The sequence below is a fragment of the Vidua chalybeata genome, chromosome 4 (genome assembly GCF_026979565.1).
Source record: "Vidua chalybeata isolate OUT-0048 chromosome 4, bVidCha1 merged haplotype, whole genome shotgun sequence".
Lineage (NCBI taxonomy): Eukaryota > Metazoa > Chordata > Aves > Passeriformes > Viduidae > Vidua > Vidua chalybeata.
The window spans coordinates 29,829,048-29,852,824 of NC_071533.1; the positions used below are offsets into that span (position 1 = coordinate 29,829,048).

Here is a 23,777-nt window from a genome sequence, read left to right on the forward strand (position 1 = left end):
CTGCTCTTACATGGTATATAAGAAGCTTGAGCATTTGGTTGCAGTTGTCTTTCTTCCCCTGCTCCAGTCCATGATGTCTGCAGCACTCAGTGGACACCTATGAGCTAATCCACCTCTCTCAGGTTGCAGAAAATAGATGCGTTTTTTCACAGGGCAGTTTTTTGTCATGCAATGAACTGTATCTGTTCACTGGGAGTTCAGCAAGTGCCTCAGTGTGAGGTAAGAATCATGAGGGTGCACTCAGAGGCGAACAGGGGCCTTTGAAAACATTTTGTCTTTTGAAATTGTATTCTTTTAATATTTGACCTTCACTGATGAAAACAACTGGGGCATATGCATTGCATAGTTGCTTAAAGAATATGAAGTATCCAACCATTAACTCCTGGTCTGTGGATTTCTGGGTGGGAAAAAGGAATCATCATTTCATCTCACTTAGAAGGGAAAAAGCTGTGTATGTCTCCATCACCAATGTGCTCAGAATGAGCTCATGTGCCCCAGGCAAGCCCAGATCCCTGCAGTCACCGTGAGACTTGGTGGGAAAAGTGGCTTAGTTATGCTTATTCTCTTTTTTTTTTTTTTTTCCTGGGGACAGCCAGGGGCTACTGCAGGCAGTATTGAAAACAGCAGCAGCCGTGGGGCTTCTCCAACGATGACATCAAGGTTATGATGCATTGTGGTTTTGTCTGAGCTGCATTTTTTCTTTCTGTGGAAGAGAAGTGATACATTATAAAGCAAAATAAATACATCATGAAAAAAATACCAAAAGCACTGAAACAGCCCCATTCTCATCTAAGAGTTGGAGCAGGCAGCAAAAGATTATCACATGATATCTCTTTGGAAGATCAGCTAACAATTATGTGCCTTTCTGGAGGGGGACGGGCTTTTGCTGAACTCAAGTCACTGGGCACCAAGCTGAAGTGCTATGACAAAATACGTGAAGGCAGACCTATCGAATACAAGTTTAGCATTTGAACCCAGACCTAAGGCAGCAGTTCCATGTGCTGGCTTTAAAATGCTGCTGATAAAATGATTCATAATGTCACTGCTAATTTGTCTTTTAAAAATGAGTTATTGCCAGTGCCAAAATTGATGTTATTTTATTTCATTAAGTGAACTGAAACTTCACCTTGAACTCTTCCAGAGGTAGTTTTGTCTCAGTTTATCAGACTTGTGGTTTTTCAGTAGGTACAAAGCCTGCCAGCTTGTTTGCATCAGAAGACTCATTGAGAACTTCAGTTGTGACTGGCTAGAAATCTGCATAAACATATTTAAAGTCCTACACCAAGTGGTCTAGTGTTAAAACCAAAGGTGAAAATACACCTGTGGTGAGACCCAGACTTGTTAATCTACCATCCTGAGCTTCTATCATTTAGGTAATTTCACAGATTCAAATTAAATGGAAGGTGCATCCTTGACCAAACCAAGACCTTTCACTTGTCACTTTCTCAGTATTTAAGCTGCAAAAAAATTAGTTGAAAACCAGATTGGTTTCAACTATACCTTTGAAAGGCAGTGCTTCCAATACAACCACACTAGACTAGATGGGAGCAGAGTTCAGACCAAGAGAGATACGTATTTTGCCATTTCCTGTGCGTCACAACCTGTCACTGACTGAGGAGGGACACTTTTCCCTTGCTTTAAGGAACACATAATGGTGTTTGAAAAAACCTTTCAAGCATCTACATATCAAGATACATAATCAGCATAATCAGTATCTAAGCTGCATCCTACTCCACTCTTGTCCTACTAATATTGCTAAGATAGTTGATCTTGGTGAAAAATTAATATGGAAAATAACAGGGTAGTTTTGTATAGGCATTTGAAAATATCCTAAATGGAAGCTACCATTTTTCTTAGAAGACAAATTGCTCCTAGAGAGTTGTTTTTCCTATCTGATCTGTTCTTTGATGCAGTCTTTCTGATATGAAGCTTTCTAGAGTAAATTTTCTCACCATTAAAGTGATGAATATCTTCCATCTCCATTTCTCCAGAAAATCAAGATCCCTGTGCTCAATAGGAACATGGTGCTTGACTGCCCCCAAATACACAAAGAGAGAGAATGTGAGCATCAAACGATGCCTTAGATCCAGGCAGCAGTGAGGGGACACACAGCTGGCTTGCCTGAAGGCAGGAGCTATGTATGGACAGTAGGATACTGGTACCTCATAGGGATGAGATAAAAGAGGAAATGAAAAATACAAAAAAAAAAAAAACCCAAACAAACAAACAAATATATATATATAAAATTAGTGAGTAAGATTGATCCCCAGAACCTGGAAAATGAAGGGTCATTTAAAATTGATCTGGTTTTAAATCTTGAATTTTCTTGAGGTTTTCTTCAGGAATTGCTATTTGTGAAAATCACCTTTGATATAAATGGACTGTCTTTTTTGAGAGAACAGATATCTTGAAGACCACCTGAGAGATCAGTGTGAATTAATACATTTGCTCCTTTGGGAGAAAAAAAACACTTAGTCAGCAAAAGCATCACAAACTGAAAATGGTTATTTCCACTTACTCTTCTCTTTATTACCATGTCTCACCAAGAAAAGTGTTCTTACTCCAAAGATAGCAGTAATTCAGCTTGTCCTTGTACAGTGGAGAGACACCTGCATGCCCAGAAAACCACACAAGGACTATTCTGCTGTGGCCCATGAAATAATTTCTCTACCCAAACCTGTAAGTCTGCTCTACAGGGATCAAGTTCTTTGGTATCATGGAAAATATCAGTAAGAACATGAGGTAGTCAGTTCACCCCACTTGTTTATTACTAATTGGGAGAATAAATCAACTGTTACCAAAGAGTTTACCCTGTTTGGCAGGGTAACCCCAGTTACCCTGCTTATTGCTGTTTCAAAAAATGCTATTATTTGCTTCAGCTGACATCTGTGCATTTTGTGTGTTTTGGTGCTTACTACCTTGACAGGAGAACAGAAGAGAGGGAAAATGCTAGAATGTAGGCAAAGTTATCCAACTTTGGTAGCAGCTGAGCTGTAGGGCACATGGAATCTGTTCTCATAGATCTCTTGTTTGTGTGGGGTGCCCTGGTGCCTAATAATACAGCTGAGGTCATGTGTAGCCTTTTACATTGGATAACTGGATTGTATTTCACTCATCTGGACAGCTGCCTTTTTTTCACAAAAGCTGCAGGAATATAATACCTTTGGGATCTCTACCTGATGTGACTGAAAGTATTCAATGGGTTATACAACTACTGGAAGGAATTGTGACAGCACAGGCAAAAATAAACACCAAAAATTAATTCCTTTGCTTCTACTGATTAGAGAGCCTTGTTTTTTGGGTTTGGTATTGTTTTTGTTGTTGTTTGCTTGTTTGTTTTAGGGATTTTTTTAATAATTCAATTGCTTTTGGCTTTGACAGTCCAGTTGTGTCAGCCCTGGATCCAGGTACAAATGAGCAGACAATCAACACAATCCTGATTGTGCCAAGATGAAAAACTGAGCAAGTGACAAGGCTCAGGACTTTTAGTCAGAGTGTTTACAATGGTGTTTTTATTTTGTTAATGACTCACTGTACTGATTCACCGATGCTTTAGTGAAAGCTGCCTTGTTCAGAGTCTCATTGTTCAAGCAGAGTAAATTATTCCCAGTAGAAAAGCTTGAAAAGGTCCTCTGCTAAAACTAACAACTAAATAAAACTTGTTATTTTAAAGAACATACACATAACAACTTTAATTTTGAGCAATGGCAAAACTTTTTTTATCCACCATAAATTTTTTTTCTTGATTTTTATTGGGAAAAGAATCTTCTTCAGTCCTGACACAAAAGGCATGAAGTATCCAAAAATATAGGTCACTCCTTAAGCCTTTGCTACTTGAATGTAATCAGGACACTAGACCTTTAAATAGATGAAAATAGGGGCTGAAAGTGACTTGGTGGCTTTGAGTCATGGACTTTCATGGGGTATCAAAACTTTGCTTCTGCTACTTTTGGTAAAATGTTCATTCTGGTAATGAATGGCTTGAACCACCCTAGAAGGTCCCTATTTAGCAGCTGTCCAAGGGCTCTGAGTTGCCTTTGTAGGAAAAAAAAAAAAAAACAACCAAAACAACAAAACAAAACTTACCAACACATTAGATTTTCTTCCCACCTGGAAGCATTTAGAGGATGTAAGGGGATCAGCATTCACATCCCTATTTTATAAAAACCAGGTTGTTCTAAATGACTTGCTAAACTGTTGACAGTTTCATATAATGCACTGGATTTTCCTGCCCCTTTCCAGAGAGGCTGTTTGTGCTGGGAGCGAGGGAGGGCTGCGAGCTCGGTTTGTTTCCACAGCGGGGAGTGCGGGGACCCGGCTGCCACTTTCCTCAGTGGTGGGTGGTGCTCCGGGCTGCTGGGCGCTGCCTGGGGGAGCGGTCAGGCATCTGCAGACGGGAGACCATCCCGACAGGGGGCCAGCTGTTTATTTTCAAAGCCTTTGTACCTCAGGTTACTTGTAAGGCCGATGCTTGGGGAGTTCTGCTAAAACCGGACCGTGTACGTTCCCTGGTTTGCGTGTAATTTGCAGTTTATGAAAACCAGATGGATGGCTGAGCGCTCTGCAAGTTAGGGTAGGAATGGGATCTTCTGACATAAGAGCAGCTTTTACAGAAAACATTGAGTTAAGAAGATTCAGGCTCAAGCTAGATTGCTTCTTCCCTCCCCCCCCCCCCCCCCCCCCACTTTTGTCTATTTTTACTGCATCATTGGTATGTGTCCAAGGAAAGTCGGCCATATCATTCGGAAATACAAGGGGATAAACTTTTGACTGTCGGATCACTTCAGGCTGAGAGACTCCAGAGTAAATGAACTGGGAGAGAGAGAATTAAAAGGAGGGATTTCTTTAGGTGAACTTTTTTGGTTGTCTGCTCTGCCGAGAGCAGTGTAAAATAACGAAGAAACGGCAGCAGTCCTTTCCCACTGTCTTTCTAAATAATGTAAGTTACCCTTTCACACTCATCTCTAAATGTTCGTGTGCTGTTTCTGCTTTCGAGTATTCTGTGAGAGCCACTGCTCTATAAAGCCACTGCTTTATAGCCAGTGAGCTCTTGCCAGGAGCTCTGCTGTGTGAGTGAGTGAATTGTTTTGTCTTTCTTTTTCTTTTTTAAGTCAGGGTGGTAGCAGGGAAGCCGAGCAGTTTGACACCGCCTTTCTTTGACAGTCGTGTTAGCTCGCTTTAGATGGCTGTCGAAACCTTTAAGCCTTTTTAGTGTTTGTGCAGAAATTTGTTTGTAGCTGGCAAAAGACAATAGCAAATGTTTTGATTGAGCTGTGCATGTCAGGCTTGCCGTAAGAGCAGGCGTTTCAAAGGGGACTGTGTGATGCTATGTAAAGAAGACAGGATGTGACAAGGGAAAACAAATGTTTCCTGCTCTTTAATATTTAAAAGAAATAATTGAAACAGAGCCAAGGATTTTGCCTAGGAAAGAAATAGTGATGTTTATTCAAAGCAAAATAATGACTCTGTAAATCTGAGAGGACAATGCCAAGGTTTAATTAGGGGAGACAGTTTACTTTTCCCAGTGGTTCATTTTTTGAAGCTGGAAGTTGACATTAATGTTGCCATATTCTGTTGTGCTTTTGTAAAGTGTAACTTGAGCCATTACCTGATTCATAGCTTTCCATAGGTTAGTGAGGTAGGTTGATTACTCTCCTTTTAGTTAATTTTGCTATTTTCAAAATGCAGTCTAGGCAGACTGTCAGGCAGATTGATAGTAAAGTAAAAACAAGGGGTATAATTATAGATAATATAACAGGTATTATACTAAGAATAAAGCAAGAAATAGACCAAGAAAATAATCCTGAACTCAAACATTTATCAGGCTAAAGCAATGACATAGATGTTCATTTACAAGGGAACAAATGAGAAAATTGTTGTGAAAGTGCAATGACTAAATAAATATTTCTTAGATAAGGATAGATAAGAAAAGTTGCTTTCTGTTCCAGCTTTGGATTTTTTGTTTTTGTGGGCAAGGAATTTATTTTCTAGATAATAGTCTATGGCCAATTATTATGATCTAATAATCAGAAGTTTTTTTCCTCAAATTCCACATTACTGCTTGAGTGAAAACAAATCACATTGAGGAGCAATACTAATGAGAGCTTCTAGACAATGTGAATATTTTTAATAAACTTGGGAATATAAACTGTAGGGCTTGAAAAGCATATTAAAAGGTTTGTTTTGTTAAAATCTGTATAAACTTGTTTATTTTCAAGTTTGTCCCATAATTTTCTGGATGGTATCTAAAGCATGGTTATAGAGAGAAGGTACTGGAAAGCTGCTGTACCTGGTCTTGGGACTGCATCATCCTGCTCACAAACAAGGGCAGCAGAAAGAGGAGGTTGTTCCCTGTTTCCAGAGAGTTTGGGGGAGGAATCAGTCTGTTAGCTGCTGACAAAATGAAGTAAGGCTTCTGTGCTTTGGCCCTCATCCAGAATTGCTTACCATAAACTAAAAGTTTCCTCAAACATCTCAGCAAAGCATTTGACAAACTTGAGTGGTGAAAACACTCCCATGTCTAATCTGGACCTGCAGTGCCCACAATTTGGTTATAAAGAACAGGTTTGTGTTTTCTTCGTGGAGGGTTCATTTCAGTTCTTGAGATTTATCCTTTTTCATGAGAAATGGCTTTGATAGACCTTTAATAATTACATCTTTCTTCAGGGAGAAGGCTAAACAGAACTTTGGTTCAAGGAGCATCTCTAACACTGCTTGAGGGCCAGAAGGAAACTTTAATTGGGTTTTATGACAGAACAAATTCTAGATTTGATTACAGGGTTTTTGGGAAGAGGGAAGGATCAAAATCATGCAAACAATTATTTCAGTCAAGATATTTCAGGGAAATATCTTTTGATTTCTTTATGTATTTTGTTAAGGGAGACAGTGATCCTTCTAGACACAGAATAAAAATTAGAAGTACATATACATTTAAGGCTTTGGAGGAGTGGTGGGGGTATGTGTGTCTTAAACGTTCATCTTTTTCATGGCATTGATTTTTGATGGAATTTTGCGTTTGAGGCTAGATTTGAGACAAGCAGTGTCCATGGTTTGGTGACACATGCAGGTGCTGTCTGAATTCTGCTAAGTTCAGCAGCATGCACAACGTTTGGAACATTAGACCTTACCTGGACAAAGATGATAATTCTGCTGGGGGATTTCCCCAGCCCATGATACTGTTCTTTCTCTGGCAGTTCTGGTTTTAGCTTGAAGCTCAGGTTGTTTACTGGGAAATCCCAGATAATTGGTGCTTGAAGCCATCATGAAAGCATGCTGGGCCTGTCTTTGCCTGATAATGGAATTTCATTAATTCATAACAAACTAGAATTTGGACACCTTATGTAAATGCAGCAATGCTCCCGATTCCTTTGAAGAAAAGCGAGGAATTAAATTAACTGGAAAGGTACTGGGTGTTCTAATCCAGAGAACAAAGTGCTGTACATTACTATACTGAAGCTGAAATTTAATCATCTGCATAAAGTATTAAAGATATAGAGTTTTGCAGAAACATGTAATACTGTGTCTAGACACATGAACTATTTTTATAAAAACAAAGGCACAATGTATAGTAGGTTAGGATAAATCCTTGAACCACATGTAAAAGCATTTGATTTGATCTGGCAAGCATATTGTCTCATCAGAATTAAATGTGTCTGAGAATACAAGTGTAGCTACTTAGTACTATTTTTTTATACACAGCAGCAAGCATATATTACTGCAAATAATAAGGTCAGTTTATAAAGACTGTTCCTTGACACAATGGTATTATATAAGGGAATAACATTTTAGATTTAATTAGTTGTTTTACAGACAATGCAGTATTCTGTATTATAAAATGCTACTAATTCCAAAGCCCTAAAAATTTTCTCCTGGAATTCTACCCATCCATATTTTGCATATATGGGTAACATATAGGAACTTGCCTTTCTCAGTTATTGAAGATAAATCCAGTGACTGCCAGATTGCAATCCACTGTTGCAAATGCTACACTTGACTGACAACTTCAACCAAAATTATAATTATCAATAATTATATGCTATTTACAGAGACTGCAGGTTATTCTTATGTTTTCCATAATATTTCCTGGAAAAAAAAAAAAAAAAGTTGGGGAGAGCTAACCATGTGAAATGCATGGCATGAGCTGTTAAAAAAACAGACTGAAAACAAAAATCAATATTTGTTGAAAGAAATCAATATAGGAAAGGAAATAACAACTATTTAGAGGTTTTTAAAATACTGGAGGGAAAATAACAGGGCTTAACAGTCACATAAATGCACTTCACCTCTCTCAATCTCCTTTTTTGATAAGTTACTTTTCAAGACATGATCCTTCTGTTAGAATTGGACATGCTCTTCTGTTTGTTATGTGACATGAATGGATTGCAGGCAGTCCCTTGGTGTGTTGTAAGGTTTGTATTAATGTGTCTGTAAAGGAAAAAGCTGCTTGATTGCAAACACTTAAATGAAATTTGGAAGAATTTGTTTTGTGCACTAGATCTTTTTTCTTCCTTTTTGTTTTTGATCAACTGAAATAAAGAATGCCTTCCACTGAACAAAGCTCAGGCTGGCCTTTGGAGAAATGAAAATGGCATTTCATGTCAAACCTCCTGAATGGTTTTATTTCTATAAAGACCATGCTTTATTTCTGTGGTTTAAATAGATAAATATTTATTGTATAAATTGTAACATTAAAGGCATTTGCCTTGGTTTTCTACCACAGACTGTCTAAACATTTTCTGTCCACAATCTGTAGACATACTGCATGTTACTCCTTCTAATAATTGGGGTTATATTTAGATTGGGCATCACTTATTTTGAAAGGTGATTTTAGCTGGAAGTCAGTAATGTAGCTTGATCAGAAATAACAGTTTATAACTGGAATACCATACAGTGAAACAAATGATGTAATATGTCACTAATGTTCTGTGTGGGCACAGCCAAGGATCTAGTCAGCTGAGAAGTCTGCTGGCAACCAGGTAGCCTTCCTACTTGCTAACTGGACTTTAGGGCAAAAACTCAGAGGCAAATCCCATTCAAAAGGAAGAACTGAAATTGTAAATGCAAATGAACTATAGTTCTTGAGGTACTGAACAGGTAGACGTAGCAGGTAGATGTTGGCTGGCTCTATCCATCTGGCCACTGTCTAGTTGGAGTAGGGTTAAAAGAGGCACAGCTAAATTAAGAACAGACTAATCATAGACATGTGAAAAATGTTAGCAGCTTGTATTCTGGCACTTCTTACGTTACATGGTGACCCTGCTAACACAAGCATCAAAAGAAACTCATGCTGAAATGGTTGTGTTGATTTATTGTTGAATATTAATTCTAGGTGGTAATAACTTAAGAATACGCCCTGCCACTAGGAGAAGAGAAATTACTTAAAAATTTACTGTAATCATGTACATACTTAATATTCCCCTGGAAGAACTCCAAACAACTCTGCTTTTTATGGTCAGTACTTTTGCTCATGTGTAAAATTATTATTCATTCTGTCTCACTTTAGAACCATCTGAATATTATCAGTTTTGGATGCATTGTAGGAGTAGTTAATTACATGGATGGTGATTTTCAGTCCTTATGCCAAGGTGGAACTCTTTGTGAAAGAGACATAAGGATTGAAGTAGATGCAATTACATTTGATCAGATTTTAAATGATTGAGATTACTGTTCAGCAATTTGCTTGCTCCTAATCCAGTATGGATTTATTTGTCTAAGTGTTATTAGTCTGCCTAAACATGTGTATGATCAGTTTATTTATGGGTGACTTTCTGTTCGTTTGTCATGGAAAGCTATTTGTTTTGTGCTGCCATGAGCTTCTGTTCTTGATTTTTTCCTTCTAGTTCTGGAAACCAAGAGTGACAATCCTTTTCTTTTCTTTTCTTTTCTTTTCTTTTCTTTTCTTTTCTTTTCTTTTCTTTTCTTTTCTTTTCTTTTCTTTTCTTTTTTTCTTTTCTTTTCTTTTCTTTTCTTTTCTTTTCTTTTCTTTTTTTCTTTTTTTCTTTTCTTTTCTTTTCTTTTCTTTTCTTTTCTTTTCTTTTCTTTTCTTTTCTTTTCTTTTCTTTTCTTTTCTTTTCTTTTCTTTTCTTTTCTTTTCTTTTCTTTTCTTTTCTTTTCTTTTCTTTTCTTTTCTTTTCTGCTAGTTTTGAGGATACTCCTTCATTGAATGTGTAATTTGGAAATTTGTCATGCCTGGACTGATGGCTTTAAAAAAGCTTTTTAGTCCCTGTGAGGATCTGTACTGTTCCTGCCTCCTCCTACATCAAAGCTTAGCAGAACCTGGTTATTTGTGAGCTTGAAGGTGTGTGATATCTACCAGTTTTGTGAAGTGCTCAGGAGCTGATTTAGCAAGGAAATAACAGTGTTCATATTATTTTGAACTACATAATTCTGAATAGTATGAAAACACAAAAGTGCAAAATGTTCCTGTACCTTTTGCAGAACAAAGCCCCCTGAAGTAGTGATGGAATCTTGAGCAAATACACTTGAAACAATTACTTACAGAACAACAACAGATTGCACTCAAAAGATTGTGCTGAATTTGGAAATGTTCAAAAGATCCCAACAATTATGGGGTTTGTGTGCCTCTGAATGCATTAATCTTTCTAGTGGTTCTTGGAGAGACAGTAAGTGTCCCATATTTAGCCCCAGCCATATCTGGCCCATGATCTGTACTATTAGAGAGCTTGCATATTTTGTGAGAAATGGGACTTCCAAAAGAGCAAGTGTTAGCAGTTTCAGTGATGTCTTTGGGACCCCCTGGTTCTTCTGTGAACAGCTGTAAGTTGCAAATACTGTAAATCCCTCTGCTTAAAAATTCCTTAGGAATTCCTCCTAAAAAATGACCACCAGGAATGAAAATGCAGGACTGAGGAACAAGCTATTTACAGCATACATAAACTCATGAAGAGGAAAAGCTGCCATGTTTCTCTGCATTCACGCAGTTTTTTGATTTGGTTTTGCTTTTTCTGTTCCTTTTCCACTGAGGAAACAGTATTCATGAAATTCCCTTCTACAACTTTCTCTCCTGTAATCCCCCTATTGGTGAAAGTGTTAATGTAAACCTTCAGAGATTAACTCCCACAAGATAAGCCTCTGCAGGTGCTGGTTTGTTTTGTTTCTAGGTTTTTTTAGTTGTTTTTTTTTAGTTGTTTTTTTATCTTGAAAGCAGATTTAATTTGATATCTAGAACTGGAAAGGACTAGATATCAAAATAAAGTACTGGAATTGTCTGCCTGGGGAGGTAGTGGAGTCACCATCCCTGGATGTGTTTAAAAAAAGACTGGATGTGGTGCTCAGTGCCACGATTTAGTTGAGGTGTTAGGGAAGGGGTTGGACTCGATGATCTTGAAGGTCGCGTCCAGCCTTGTGATTCTGTGATTTAAGTAATTACACTGTGCTGAATTGCACTAGGGCCAACATGTCAGGTAGAGCCACAGATAATTTCATAGCATCTGATGGTGTTTTCTTCTCCTGAGTGTTACTCTGTCACAGTACTACATTATGGGTTAATATGTGGTCTTTTTTCCAAAGGGCTTTTAAGTTTTACTGGACCCTCTTCAAAGAACTGATTCTTCTCTTGTTATGTAATTCTTAGTCTGCTCTGAGTAGTTTTGGGAACAACTGGCCTTTGTGTTTCTCAGCTCAGAAAATGTAAGAAAGATAAATTTAAGTGTTGCACCATGAAGATTTCATTCTATTTATCAAATAAGCAGTGATAACTTTTTGTCTTGCATCTAAAACAGCTGGAAATAAATTCTGATTGTAAAATACAAACATGTTCTGAGATACATTCCTAATACATTCCTGCAGTTCCGAATGAAAGACAAATAATTTTTCAATAATTTACAAAAGTAATCCTTGACTTAAAATCTCTCCGTGGAGATAAGTGCAACCCTTTATTACACAGAAAAAGACGACATTAAGTATTGGAGGATTGTTCTGTGAGAATTGCAACTACCTGTTCTGTGTAGGCAGAGAATCTCCTCATCCTTTAGCTTCCTCATTCTAATTAGATTTTACTATTCCATCCTATAAAACTTAGTTAAAAGCCAGACTAGATTAGAGCATACAAAAATGTTTGTGTATATTAAGGTGGATTTGCAAAAAAAAAAAAAAAAAAGAGTAGTTTCATTTCCTCTGTTGGCACAGTTTAAAATTTTTGTTTGTCTTAGGAGAAGCTGACATACTACACAGTCTTGAATACAGTTAATTGTAAAAGCAGGAAGATTTCTTCCCATATTTAACTTTTGGGATGGGTTTTTACCTGTGCTCCTGAATGGTGGCCTTTATTCTTTGAACAGCCTGCTCTGAAGATGTGCACTATCCGAAGGGACCTCTGATGATGAAGGTGGGCAGCTTTTAAATGAGAAGAACCAGGATTGTGATCAAGGCATCATTTCCCCAAGCTCTATGACATTGCTTAATACATTAATAATACCTGTACACATTATATAATATATAATACCTATACAGAGAAACCAGAAAAAGGAAGTATCACTGGAAGTCTCTTTTTTTTTTTTCTTAAGGATGAAGTAAATTTAAAAAGGTAAGAGGAAGGGGGAAAATAAGTGCTAGGTTATTATTGTATTCACTATAAAAGGGTTCTCTGCTTGGAGTGATGCTTAGTCATTCACCATTGCTGGGAGTCTTGTTTGTATGACTTTAAATGAGTGTACCTGCTAAAGCTACTCTTTGACCCTGAGTGGCATTCCTCATGCAACTGTGGTGTAATAAGGCAGATGTCTGAGGGATTCATTTCACCTGACATCCCTAAATGGCCCAGCTTTGCAAAGTGATAGAAGCAGCCCTGTAAAGCCATTCATGGCCATTAACTATGCCAAAAGGGAGTGGTTACTATGACGGCTCCTGTGATGTCTGCTCTGAGTAATTGGAAGGTTTGCATGGGTCAAATCAAAAGTAAATCTAGCCTAGCCTTATAATTTGGATGGTTGCTGGCAGTAGATGCCTACAGAAGAGCACAAGAATGGATCAGAGATATATTATGGTACTCTTCAGAATGATCTTCTGTATTCAATGATTTGTGCTTCCAGTTCAGTTTCTGGTAGAGGTGGTGTCTTTAATAAATTTATTTACCAGGAATTTGTCCCACTCTCCTGGAATGTCTGTAAATTATTAACAACTGTAGCATCCTGGACAATGGGTTTCACAGCTCACAGGGTGAAGAATTATCCAGCACATTACTGGTGTCCACAAAAGAGGCTTCTCCTCTGTGGCCTGTAAAAAGGAACCGTAAGAAGCAATAGATACAAATAGTGAAGAAACAATACATCGTGAATAAAATTTAACTCAAGTGGACTCCACCTGCCAAAAACCTAATGACTACTGTTTCATCAACTTTCCAAAAGCATTTAAGTTATTTGAAATACATCCTAAGAGCTGCTCATTGTGGAATATGAGTTGGAGAAGTGTGGGAGGATAGGTCACAGCTGTGTCCAGTAAGGCCTGCCCTTAATAGGGTGCAGCTATGTCCAGTAAGGATGGTCCAGTAAGGATGGGTGTTCTAAAAGAGTGGGTTAGCTGGTTGAGAGGAGAGTTGGAGTCAGTTGGCTCTGCTGCTGTGAGGAGCAAGGGTCAGGTGTTCATGATAGGGACAGTAAGGGTTAGCATGTGCTGCTAGGGACAGAAAGGGTCAGGCATTTGTGCTAGGGACAGTAAGGGTTAGCATGTGCTGCTAGGGACAGAAAGGGTCAGGCAGTCATGATAGGGACAGGTAGGAGTCAGTCAGCTGTAAGAAGAAAGAGAAAAGGAGTCAGTGTTGTGAGAGCTGCCTGTGAGAGCTCACAGAGAGAAGGTATGAAAATCTTACAGTAAGATAATAAACTAACAGTGACAGTCAGTTCCCATCCATCATCAACTGGTGCCAAGCACTGATGCCAACAATTGGTGGCCTGTAAGGGGATGGATCCCAACAGAGAAGTTCAGTACCTGAGGTAGGGTTGTCTCCATGTCCTGTTTATAACTGGTTTTCCACTAGGATTTCTCAATGTATCGTCTGTTTCAGTAACAAAATGGTGCATCTTGTCACAGTTATCACAAGGACTAGTTCTAAAATCTCAGGCAGTTTATATGCACTTACAGAATTTGCAAAGGAAAGAGGGTGCTAAGATCTGCACCTATGGAACTGCAAGAGTTTCATGCTATATAAGCCACTGTCTTCAGCCTCTTTCTTTACAAAGATAGTCCTTATCTAAATTGATGGCTGGCTATGCAAACTTCTTAGTGTAGAAAGTACCTAGTGTCACAGATGCAGTCACATAGCAACAGTCTGTGTTTGGCCTAGATACAGGCTACCTATGTTTGCAAGGGAGCTTGTATGCTGTGTCGCAGGTGCCTATCACAGCAGGATTCTGGTACTTGAAAGAGATCGCCAGGTGCTATCACAATCCAAGTGATAATGTGATTGATTTAAGACAATATTGTTCCTATTTCTCCTGATGCCAGATTTTTTTTTCCAAGTGCCTTTTTTTGTTTAAACAGACGGATGCATTCACACGTTTGTTATATTATAGTTTCCTATACTGTCTCCTAATTTGCTTTTAATGTACACAAAAATGGACTGGTTTTCCTGTAACATAAAATGAATGTGTTTTCATGTAGAAATGAATGTCCTGTATATCTCAGTTCAGCTTGTGAGAGTCTTAAAATTGTGCGTATGAGTGGTTCTGCTTTTCTCCTCTTTCATTAGCTGTTGCTTCCTAAGTCGTGATGCCAGTTGAAAAGACTGACATTCATGCAGGAGTGTATGTACAAGGTCTCCTGAGAATGTAATTTTTGCAGAAATCTAACCTACATCAGAGCTGAGCATTTGCTTATGAGTAGCCTGGCAATGCCCTGTAAGGGCCTTTGGGCATCTGGCCTGAACCTGCAAGAGATGTCTAAGAGGAAGTTTAGGAGAGTTGTTTTTGGAGATGGAAGGGTAAAGATAGACAGCTTTGTGTCATGTATAAAATCTTGTGCCTCAGGGAGAAGGCTTGAGGAAAACCTGGGCTGAGCCAGAGCGGCTGCTTGGAAGGACTGTCTGGGGATCAGGGGTTTGATGGACTTTTCAGGCAGATAACGCATGTTACTGTGGCTGTGGTAAAACTGCTGTGGAAGCACATGCTGGGAATTGATGCATTCCTGCAGGCAAGGCCCAAGGTGCAGGGAGCACTTAATCCCTGCTGTAGAAAGGTTTCAGCTATTTCCAATAACAACAGTTCTTTAAATAGGAATGCTGGCATGCAATCAGCAAATGAGTGCCCTTGCTGGGGACTGGCATGTTTACTGGGTGAAGTTCAGCCATTGGGTGTTTCCAGGTTTTGAACTGCTGGAACTGACTGCTGGAAAGTCAAATAGAGTGTCCCTGTGAGTGTGGAGGTGGAGGACACAGCGTCACAGCTGGCACACTCAAGCTCTGTGCACTTTGAGCTCCCACCGAGAGCTGTAGATGGCTTTTTGCTGTGGTTGTTTGGTCTGTTCAGCTCCTGTGCCCACAACCATTGTTAAAACCCACAGAGCTCCTTTTGCCAAGGTTGTCCTGACATTGTTTCTCACTGCTGCTAGTGCTGCCAGACTACCTGCTGTTTACCTACTTGCTGTGAAAGTTCAGCATTGCACTTTTGCCAACATAAAGAGCCTGCCTGGGTAAACTTCTGCCGGCCACTTAATGCTTGAGCAAGGTTTTCTCTGAACCCAAGGATGATATACATGTTTAGACTTACTGCTGTGTTTTTGAAAGCTATTTTGGTTCAGAAGAAGACTTGGCAGATAGAGAAGTTAACCTCGCTGCTGGGCTGTGGACAAGAAAATGAGGTGGGTACTGTTCAAAAGCTAAGGTAAATATGGAGAGGCAGCAACCAGTATTTTGTATTTAAACAACATAAATGTTACAGAGGATGTGAACCTGATTTCAGGCTGTTCACATGCTTCAGAGGGGCTCTTTTTTCTCCCTCTATCTTAGTCCTTATCCCAGTAATGTGTTTTTGTGCTAAGAAGATGAGAATTCCTTCCCTTTCTGCGTCCATTTTTGCTTTTTTTAATACTTAGATTCTAGCTCCTGTTTCTTGCTGTGAGACACCTAAGGTGGTTTAAGTTTCTTTACCTTCTGGTTTATGTTTCATCTGTTATATTTGATGGGGGGAGGGAGTTTTGAAGGCTGCAAGAAAAACATTCTAAACGTTGGCACTCTCCTTAGTTAATTTTGTGAAGAAGTTACATGGCTTGTAGTGATTGCTGAGTGCTACCTTCTCCTTTGCTGATTTGAACTTCATGCTAGTTCACCAAAATCCTACTGAATTAAATGGAAACAACAGAGTAATTTCTTGGTGGTCATCAGAGAATATGTGACTAAACTCCAGCACCTGAAGTGTGTTACCTCTGCTAAAGTGAGAGCTGCAGTGGACAGGCAGCGTGGGGCAGATCCAGTCTCAGGAGGGAGTGGAGGGGATGTTCTCTACAATTTTCACCACACAGCTCAATATCAAAAGCATTGAGCATTTTCTGCTTGCATTTTTTCCCTGTTGCTCAGCAACTCTGAAGAAAATGCCTAGAGCATTTTTCAGCATATCTTATATCTAACAGTATGTAGAAAAGACGAGCGACAAAGTTTTTCCAAATAGACTCCTGATCAGCCTCCTTTTTGCTCTACTGCCTGTTTTCCTACTCCTGGAAATGCTAACAGTATTTAATGTGGAGTCTTCATGGAGCACTTTTATTTCAAGTAACGTTTCACAGCAGGTGTTTATGGAAGCAGCAATGTTTTGATGTGCAGTTTTAATTATTTGTCAGTGCAGCTTGGTTTTATTTGAGCCTGTGTACCTATAAAGGCTGAACAGAGACCTGTCAGTGTTCACAAAATAGGTAGACCTAGAGAGTCAAAAATGTGCAACTGTAAGGGTGATAGTAACAGTACTGGTAGTCAGGGTAGGGTTTTTTCAGTAGAGATGCTCTGACTTACTGCTTTGGATGGCAAGTATACAATTAAAAATTCTTTTACTTATGACTGCACAACATCTAGTCCCTGAAATAATTAATTGGACATACCTTACTGCAGATTTTTTTAGAAGCTCACCTGAGAATATGACATTTTATTAAACATGGAAAGGACCCTAAATTACAATTCTGATGCTGTAATTTAACCCTGATACTTTTATCCTGTTCTTTCCCTTGGTGTGTCCCTTCCATTCATTTCCTACCCCTTCTCTTTGAAATCTCATTTTTGAGAATTTGGGGTATTTGGTTGGGGATTCATGGATGCCTATTCATGCATCGTCCTCTCACGTGCAGTAAATTTAGTGTGTTCCAGCTGTTTTGGAATTTATTGTGCAAGGCCTTGACTCAAAAAGAGGTCCTGAAAACCTGAGTCAGACAAATAACCTCTCAGTTGGAGATGACTGTGTGATCACAGAAACTCTAACCTGCCAGACTTGTCCCTTGGTGTGTGCAGTGCAGCTACCAGTAGGTCCCCTCTCCATCCAAGGACAGGACAGCTGGGAGATAGGGTCTCTGGGCATAGAAGCAGGACTATTCATCTCCAAGCCGGGGTGGAGAAGGGGTACAGCAGAGGTACAAGTTGTGGGATGAAGAGAGAGAAGAAACATGGATATTAGATGCCAGCCATAACCTTCCCTCCAGAAACTGGAGTATAAAGCATTAGTATGTCGATGTCTTAAGAGGTCCACCCATGTTTCAGGGTCTCACCCTTTTGTAAGCTTTGATTACAAGATGGGGAAAGGAGGAAGAAAAAAGAATAAATCATTAAACATGTAACACTATTAAGCAAGGCTTTAATTTGTAGCAGTGGATTCTATTCCTGTTATTCCTGTGCCTTCAGCAGCTGAAAACTATTTTAAAAAAATCTAATTCATGACATCTGCATCTGACAGTGATGGGATAACAGGTCAGCCCATTGCTGTGCAGAAGGAATGCCAGAATACAGAGCTTGTTTCTGGTGGCTGCAGTGCCACGTCAATGGCAATAAGGGGAAGAGAATGGATAACACGGAGGGGAGAAAAGCAGTTTGTGTCTGGTGCTGCCTGACTTGAAACTGCCGTGGTGGAGAGAGGCAGGAAATGCAGTCCTGCCAAGAAAGGCTCAGGCTGGCTAAGCAGGGAGGCCAGGCTGTCCCAGCCGTGCTGCAGTTGTGCTGCAAAAGCCGCAACCTTGGCAAGCTAAACTAGACATAAGCAGAAGGTAGAAGGAAATAAAAGAATGTGGCAAAGTCACAGGAGGATGGGTGCTGGGCTGCTGGGAAAGTTTCCAGCAGGCCAGCATTACAACCCAGGTAAACCTTTCAAGTTGTTTGCCTCCCAGGCTATGAAAAATCCCTTATGTTGGATGACAAGCTTTGGGAAAAAGCATCTGCTCTGCTGGATCATAAGATGAGGGAGTGACCATGGCCCGTGGCTGGTGGGAAGGAACCAGGACCTAGCAGAGCTCCTTTTGGGGCAGATATGCCCTCTGGCTACAAACCCACAGTGGGAGGAAGCTGTTGCTGTTCTCAGATGGTTTGAGCTGCAGCCTGGACCATTGGAGAATGTGGAGTGAGGGCTGGAAGTTGCACTTGCTCTCTGGAAGCTGCTGGGTCTGTGTGGGTTCACAGCCACAGTGGTGAAGTTAAAGGCCACTGGCTCATAAGGAAGACTTAGGCCTCTTGATTCCTGGTTGTGGGCATGGCTCCACAATGACAAAGCTTGGCTGTTTCACCCCACTTGCTCTCCTGGCACCAGGGTCAAATTAAGGATGTGTGGAGCTGTGTAATGGCTGTACCAGCCCATCCTATCCTATATTTGTGATCCTAAACTAATCCTCATTTCTAGCATGTTGGCTTTGGGTAATTGATTTCTGGTCTCTCACATCTCTTGCTTTTCAGTCAGCCTGAATTGCCAGGACTGTATTAGCTGGTCATTTAGTTTGAACTAACGCAATAATTTTTTTCTGCTGACCTTAAAATCACTTTTGTACAGCAGACTACTCTCCATTCAGTCAGTTTACAGTGTAGGCTTCAGTGCAGACCATTAATCTTAATTTGGAGTGTTTGGATGACTTATTTAATATTATCAATATCTACCTATGACCTGTAAGTTAACTGTGAGGTTTTTTGGTAGCTTACTAATCATGGCCTCCCTAAGAAAATGAATTCAGGTTGTGTTTGGAACAGGGAAAACAATAAGTTATTCAAAACCCAGGACATTTACAGAGGATGACAACAGAAGTTAGATCACTCTTCCATGGCACTGTGAAGATGGCATGTACTATGTATTTTCTTCTCCAGAACTTTCTTCTGTAGTCAGCAGTGACACAGATAAGTCAACAGCAACAATGAAATGCAGCAATTTTCTGAGGAAAAGTAGCTTATTCTTTTTTAAATAAAACCAGAAAAACAACAAACAAAACAAAGCATATAATGACCACCCCCACCCCCATCTCCCAGCACAAAAGACATACACATACAATAAACCTATTTGAATGAGTCTGGTTGTAATTGCTGTGGGGGTAAAGTGCAAGACTGAATCAATTTCCTCCTCACTAAGGAGAAGGAACCCACATATCAACACGTAACAAGAAAAATCTCAGGGAAATGCTATGCCTTTTGTCTCAATTTCCTTGCCACAGTAGCACGTTGTTGTTCTTTTGAAGAAGCAGGATAATTTGTGGAGTATCAGCTCATTGTCAGCAGGCAACTTCTCAGAGTTAATTGTAAGAGAACAGTACTTTGAAGGAATCTCTCATTTGGAGGTGTATTTCCCTATCAGAGTGGCTGCAGCTGTGGCTCCAGCAGTCTCCTTTGGCCATGAGGTATGTTATGGAATCTGTTCTGAGGGGTATGTAGTCCTTACTACTGACCATAAATGGAAATAGTAATTTGAGTGATACTGGTCATTCTGTTTTAGTGTATGTAAATGCAGTGTTAGAAATGAGCAAGGGAAAGCAAGCGACTAAATGATGTCTGCATGCTTCTGTCCGACAGTCTTCCACTTCAGTTCTGGGGGTTGCACTCCTGAATTTTATCACTTAATTTTTGTTTAAAGTGTCTTTGTTCCACTGGCAGAAATAAAAGCCTTGGATCTTCTTGCTGTGGGAGTGAAATATTTTGCTTGTTCTTTACAATAGGGATTCCCCAGACAGTTTAAAAAGAAAAACAAAAAAACTCCCTGAAACAAAGATAAAAAATCTACCTCTCCAAAAACATGCCTGAAATCTCTGGCTTTCTTTTAAACTGTGAATTCTGCTGCTCCTGAATGTTGGAGCTAAAATGAAACATACCTTGTGCTCTCTCTTTGATTGCGTTCCGCATATGTTAAGGGAGTTAGAGGGGCAGTATTTTGGCACAGGCACCCCAAATTCTAATACATGCACACACGCTGCTTGATGTTTCATTTCAGGTTATAAACTGGATTACAACATGCCATCACCCTGTGGGCATATTGTCCAGGGAAACCAGGCTGGATCTGCCTGATGCATAAAATGATCTGGCTACATGATCGCCAAGTAGAAAGTAAAGGATGTATGCAGAATTTGTATTTTCAACAGGAATTTAGATTACAATTCAGTCACACTAAATGATTATTAATACTACCTAACTCATCAGTTCAAGAATGGAATAAATATTATCTAGAAACTGTGTTTAAAGAGCTTGGGACAACATTTTAAACTTCTAAAATATCTATATGTGTCCTAATTAAGTCAGGGTAGCGAAGAGAGTATTTAAGCCCCACGTGTTTTCTTATTGATGCAAAGGATGCTTTGTGTTCTTTTATTTGTGGGAAGCTTTGTTAGCCTCAGTTAGCTGAAATGCTTGCATATGATTTGGTTTTTTCAAAAGAAAAGATACACTGTATTTAGAGATGCAAATACTACCTTGTCTGTGAAACCCACCAGCTGTAATACTGGAAGACAAAGCTAAATCTATGTTGCTTTACTTCGTGGTGTCTGTGTATTCACAAGCATCTTTTTAACAAGGTTCTCAGCATAGATGAAAAATAGCAGGCACCAAATTTTTTTATTTCTTTGGTAACAGCCTAGTAAAATCAGAGTTGATCTGTGAATTAAAAAAATGTAAGCAAGTAAATAGATCAACTATGATAATATACTTTTACATTAATGTTTATAGAAAACTGGAACAGTGTATTAGCCTTGATTCTTAAATTCCTTGAATATGAGTTTATTATTGCTGCCTTGAATATTTGACTTGAGACTGAGTCAGATCAAATATATGGCTCTGTAGCAGAAGAAGCTGCTGCTGGTTTGTGTGTCAGTAGCACACTTTTCTGGAGAGGCTCTTTGCTTCTGCTTTAAACATCCGGAGAGAGACAAAGATCATTTGTGGGGTCTTTTGTTGCTTCTAAAAGTTGGAGCAGGGAAAAATTACGTTCCAAGAAATACCCATAATCCTGGAAAAATCCGAGTAGAATCATTAAGTGTTAAACTTTATCTTTTTTATAAATGAAAGTGCTTTCTTTTTATCTCTGGCAGCTGTCCTGATAATGGATGTTATGTAATATTTACTCTCTCCTTCAGAGTTAAATCCTTTTCCGATTTGTGAGTAGTATTTGCATATGTATTTCTTAGCTGCATTGACATGCCAGATGCGCGGTGGTAGCTGTCTCCGCCTGCTAATCCTGTAATAACATTCTGGTGACCAAATTCAATGGCCGTGCTCCGAGCCTCGGAACAGCTGATTGCTGAGTAGGGAGGAAAAAAAAAAGAACCCAGCGAATCTGGTTGCAGCTCTCTGCTGCATCCCCATCCCACAATCCCTTGCACCATTTGCTGCAGTCTTTCTACACAGGCTGAGTGAGAAAAAGATGTGCTAAATAAAGATTGATTGGTTTGAATCCTGAAGGGGTCTCCCACTTGTAAATGACCCAGGGAGGAAAAAAAATTCATGACGACTTCACTGGGCCTCCTCTTATTCTTCCATTTTTCTTTCCACCTGTCCTCTTCATGGAATGGAGCATCATTCCTTAGAGCACAAAATCTCTTGTGTCTCTAATAATGATTGTGCTGTGATAGGGATTCCTTAGCAGTTTTATGTGTGAGGCTTGAAATATTAACAGATGATGGTTTGTTCGTTTGGATTACTGCGGAACTGCAGCTCCGTCCCTGCAAGGATTTTATCCTCAGCACTGCACTGATTAAGCTATTTTTCTACGAAGATGGGTAGGTCTGAAATGCTCAAGTTTGCTCAGTGTTATTCCTGGTGGCTGCTGCTGGGTTGCTCCTGTTTTGGCCCCTGATTGTTCATTACATTTCTGCATGCTGTAAGAAAGAAGAGGGTTGCTGTGTTTTAAACAAGGCACTAAGCTGCTTGCAAGAGTGGGAGAGAAAGGAATGCAAATTTAGCTTATCAAACCTTTTACACAAGTGGACTGTGTGGCTGTTCTGATTATTAATTTGCTCAGTGTGTTCTGTATTGGCTAATCTGGGGGCTGTTGCTAGAAATGGCTTGAATCTGTTCTTTATTCCTACAGACTGTGGACAGGTGATCTATCTGTTTTAAGGACTTTAAAGGCTCAGCTCTCCCAGTCCTTGAAGCAAAATTATTGAGGTTCCCCACCCTTTCTTATGGCTCTGGAGGCCTAACTGTTCCTTTGGAAACGTTGCCATTGGAAACCTATTCATTCATAGTACATGAATAGACCCTCTAGGTTGTGAATACCATTGATAAGAAGAGGATGAATAAGCTGCAAGCAATTTGTTCTCCTCAGGCTGTACTTTCAGGTAGTGGGTAGATTTCAGAGACAGCAGTGTATCGTAACACAGAATTCTGCTCTTTTAGGAATAAAATCCTGTGAAGTGAACAGTTACTTGATTCCCCAATATCTTTTCTCGACTGGAAAACTAATAGAGAATTTTCAGGAGTTCCAGAGCTCATTTGAGGATACCTGTAGAAAGGGTGCATTTTTCTATTACATGTCTCTATTTACCTGAAACAGCTCTTCTGGAACTGTTATTTGCTATACCTAACTTGATTTTTTTTTTCCACCCCTTTCCCAGTGCTATAGGAAGTTCCTTTCATATGGGTGGGGCCGCACCCTGGCTTTCCTGAAGGCATGCATGCATAGCGGGGCAAAGCTTTCCACTAGCTTAGAGAGCCATTGTTTTCTCCTTTCTTTGCGGTCTAGTTTATTTTAAATGAAAATCGTATCTCCAAGCAGAAGGAAAAAGAGTAATGCTGTTTCTGGGGTGGCTGGGAATATCACGATTCTTGAGCCTCAAAAAGGCGACAAAGGGAGTAAATTTCAGAACCCTTTAGCGAACCCGAATTTGGTTTTGAGTGTGTGTTTGTTTGTGGCACAGATAAATGGGTGGGGGCTTATGTCTTGTTTGGTGTAATGTTTCCTAGTCCTTTAGCTTTGCATGTTTAAATTACGAAGTGTAACTACATGGAGAAGTGATAGCCCTGTTTTCGAAGCTCATGCTTTAGCTGCTCTATTCTGATTGTGAGACATAATGAACCTCTGAAAAGCACTCAGGCAGTTTTTGAGCCCAGAAGATGCTGCTAAAAAACCGAACATTTTTCTTGTAAAAGTAGTGTCACTTTGCAAAATCTCCCACTGCTAATGCATTTAAAACTTATGTTGCTGCAAGCATAGCAGTAAATCAGAAAAAAATACTGTCTGGTGAAATTCAAAAACATTGTCTAAAATGTCTAAATTTTCTTCGAATAGTCTTTGATTGTACAGTTGCCTTCATTGAGTAAATGAGCAAAATCATCCTTCTCATAGCTACATCACATTTATCAAGATTACATCAAAGGTGGAATTGCCTTAGAGAGG

General features: G+C 39.5%; 1 protein-coding gene across 2 annotated transcripts in view; it reads left to right on the forward strand.

Moving 5' to 3' along the window:
- The first annotated feature begins 4,749 nt into the window (after positions 1 to 4,749).
- Positions 4,750 to 23,777, forward strand: part of TRIM2 (tripartite motif containing 2) — a 60,316-nt gene continuing 41,288 nt past the window's right edge. For both annotated transcript variants that reach the window (XM_053940733.1, XM_053940735.1), the window contains exon 1: positions 4,750 to 4,939. The gene's annotated coding sequence lies outside the window, so the exon portion shown is untranslated. The remainder of the gene's footprint in view (positions 4,940 to 23,777) is intronic.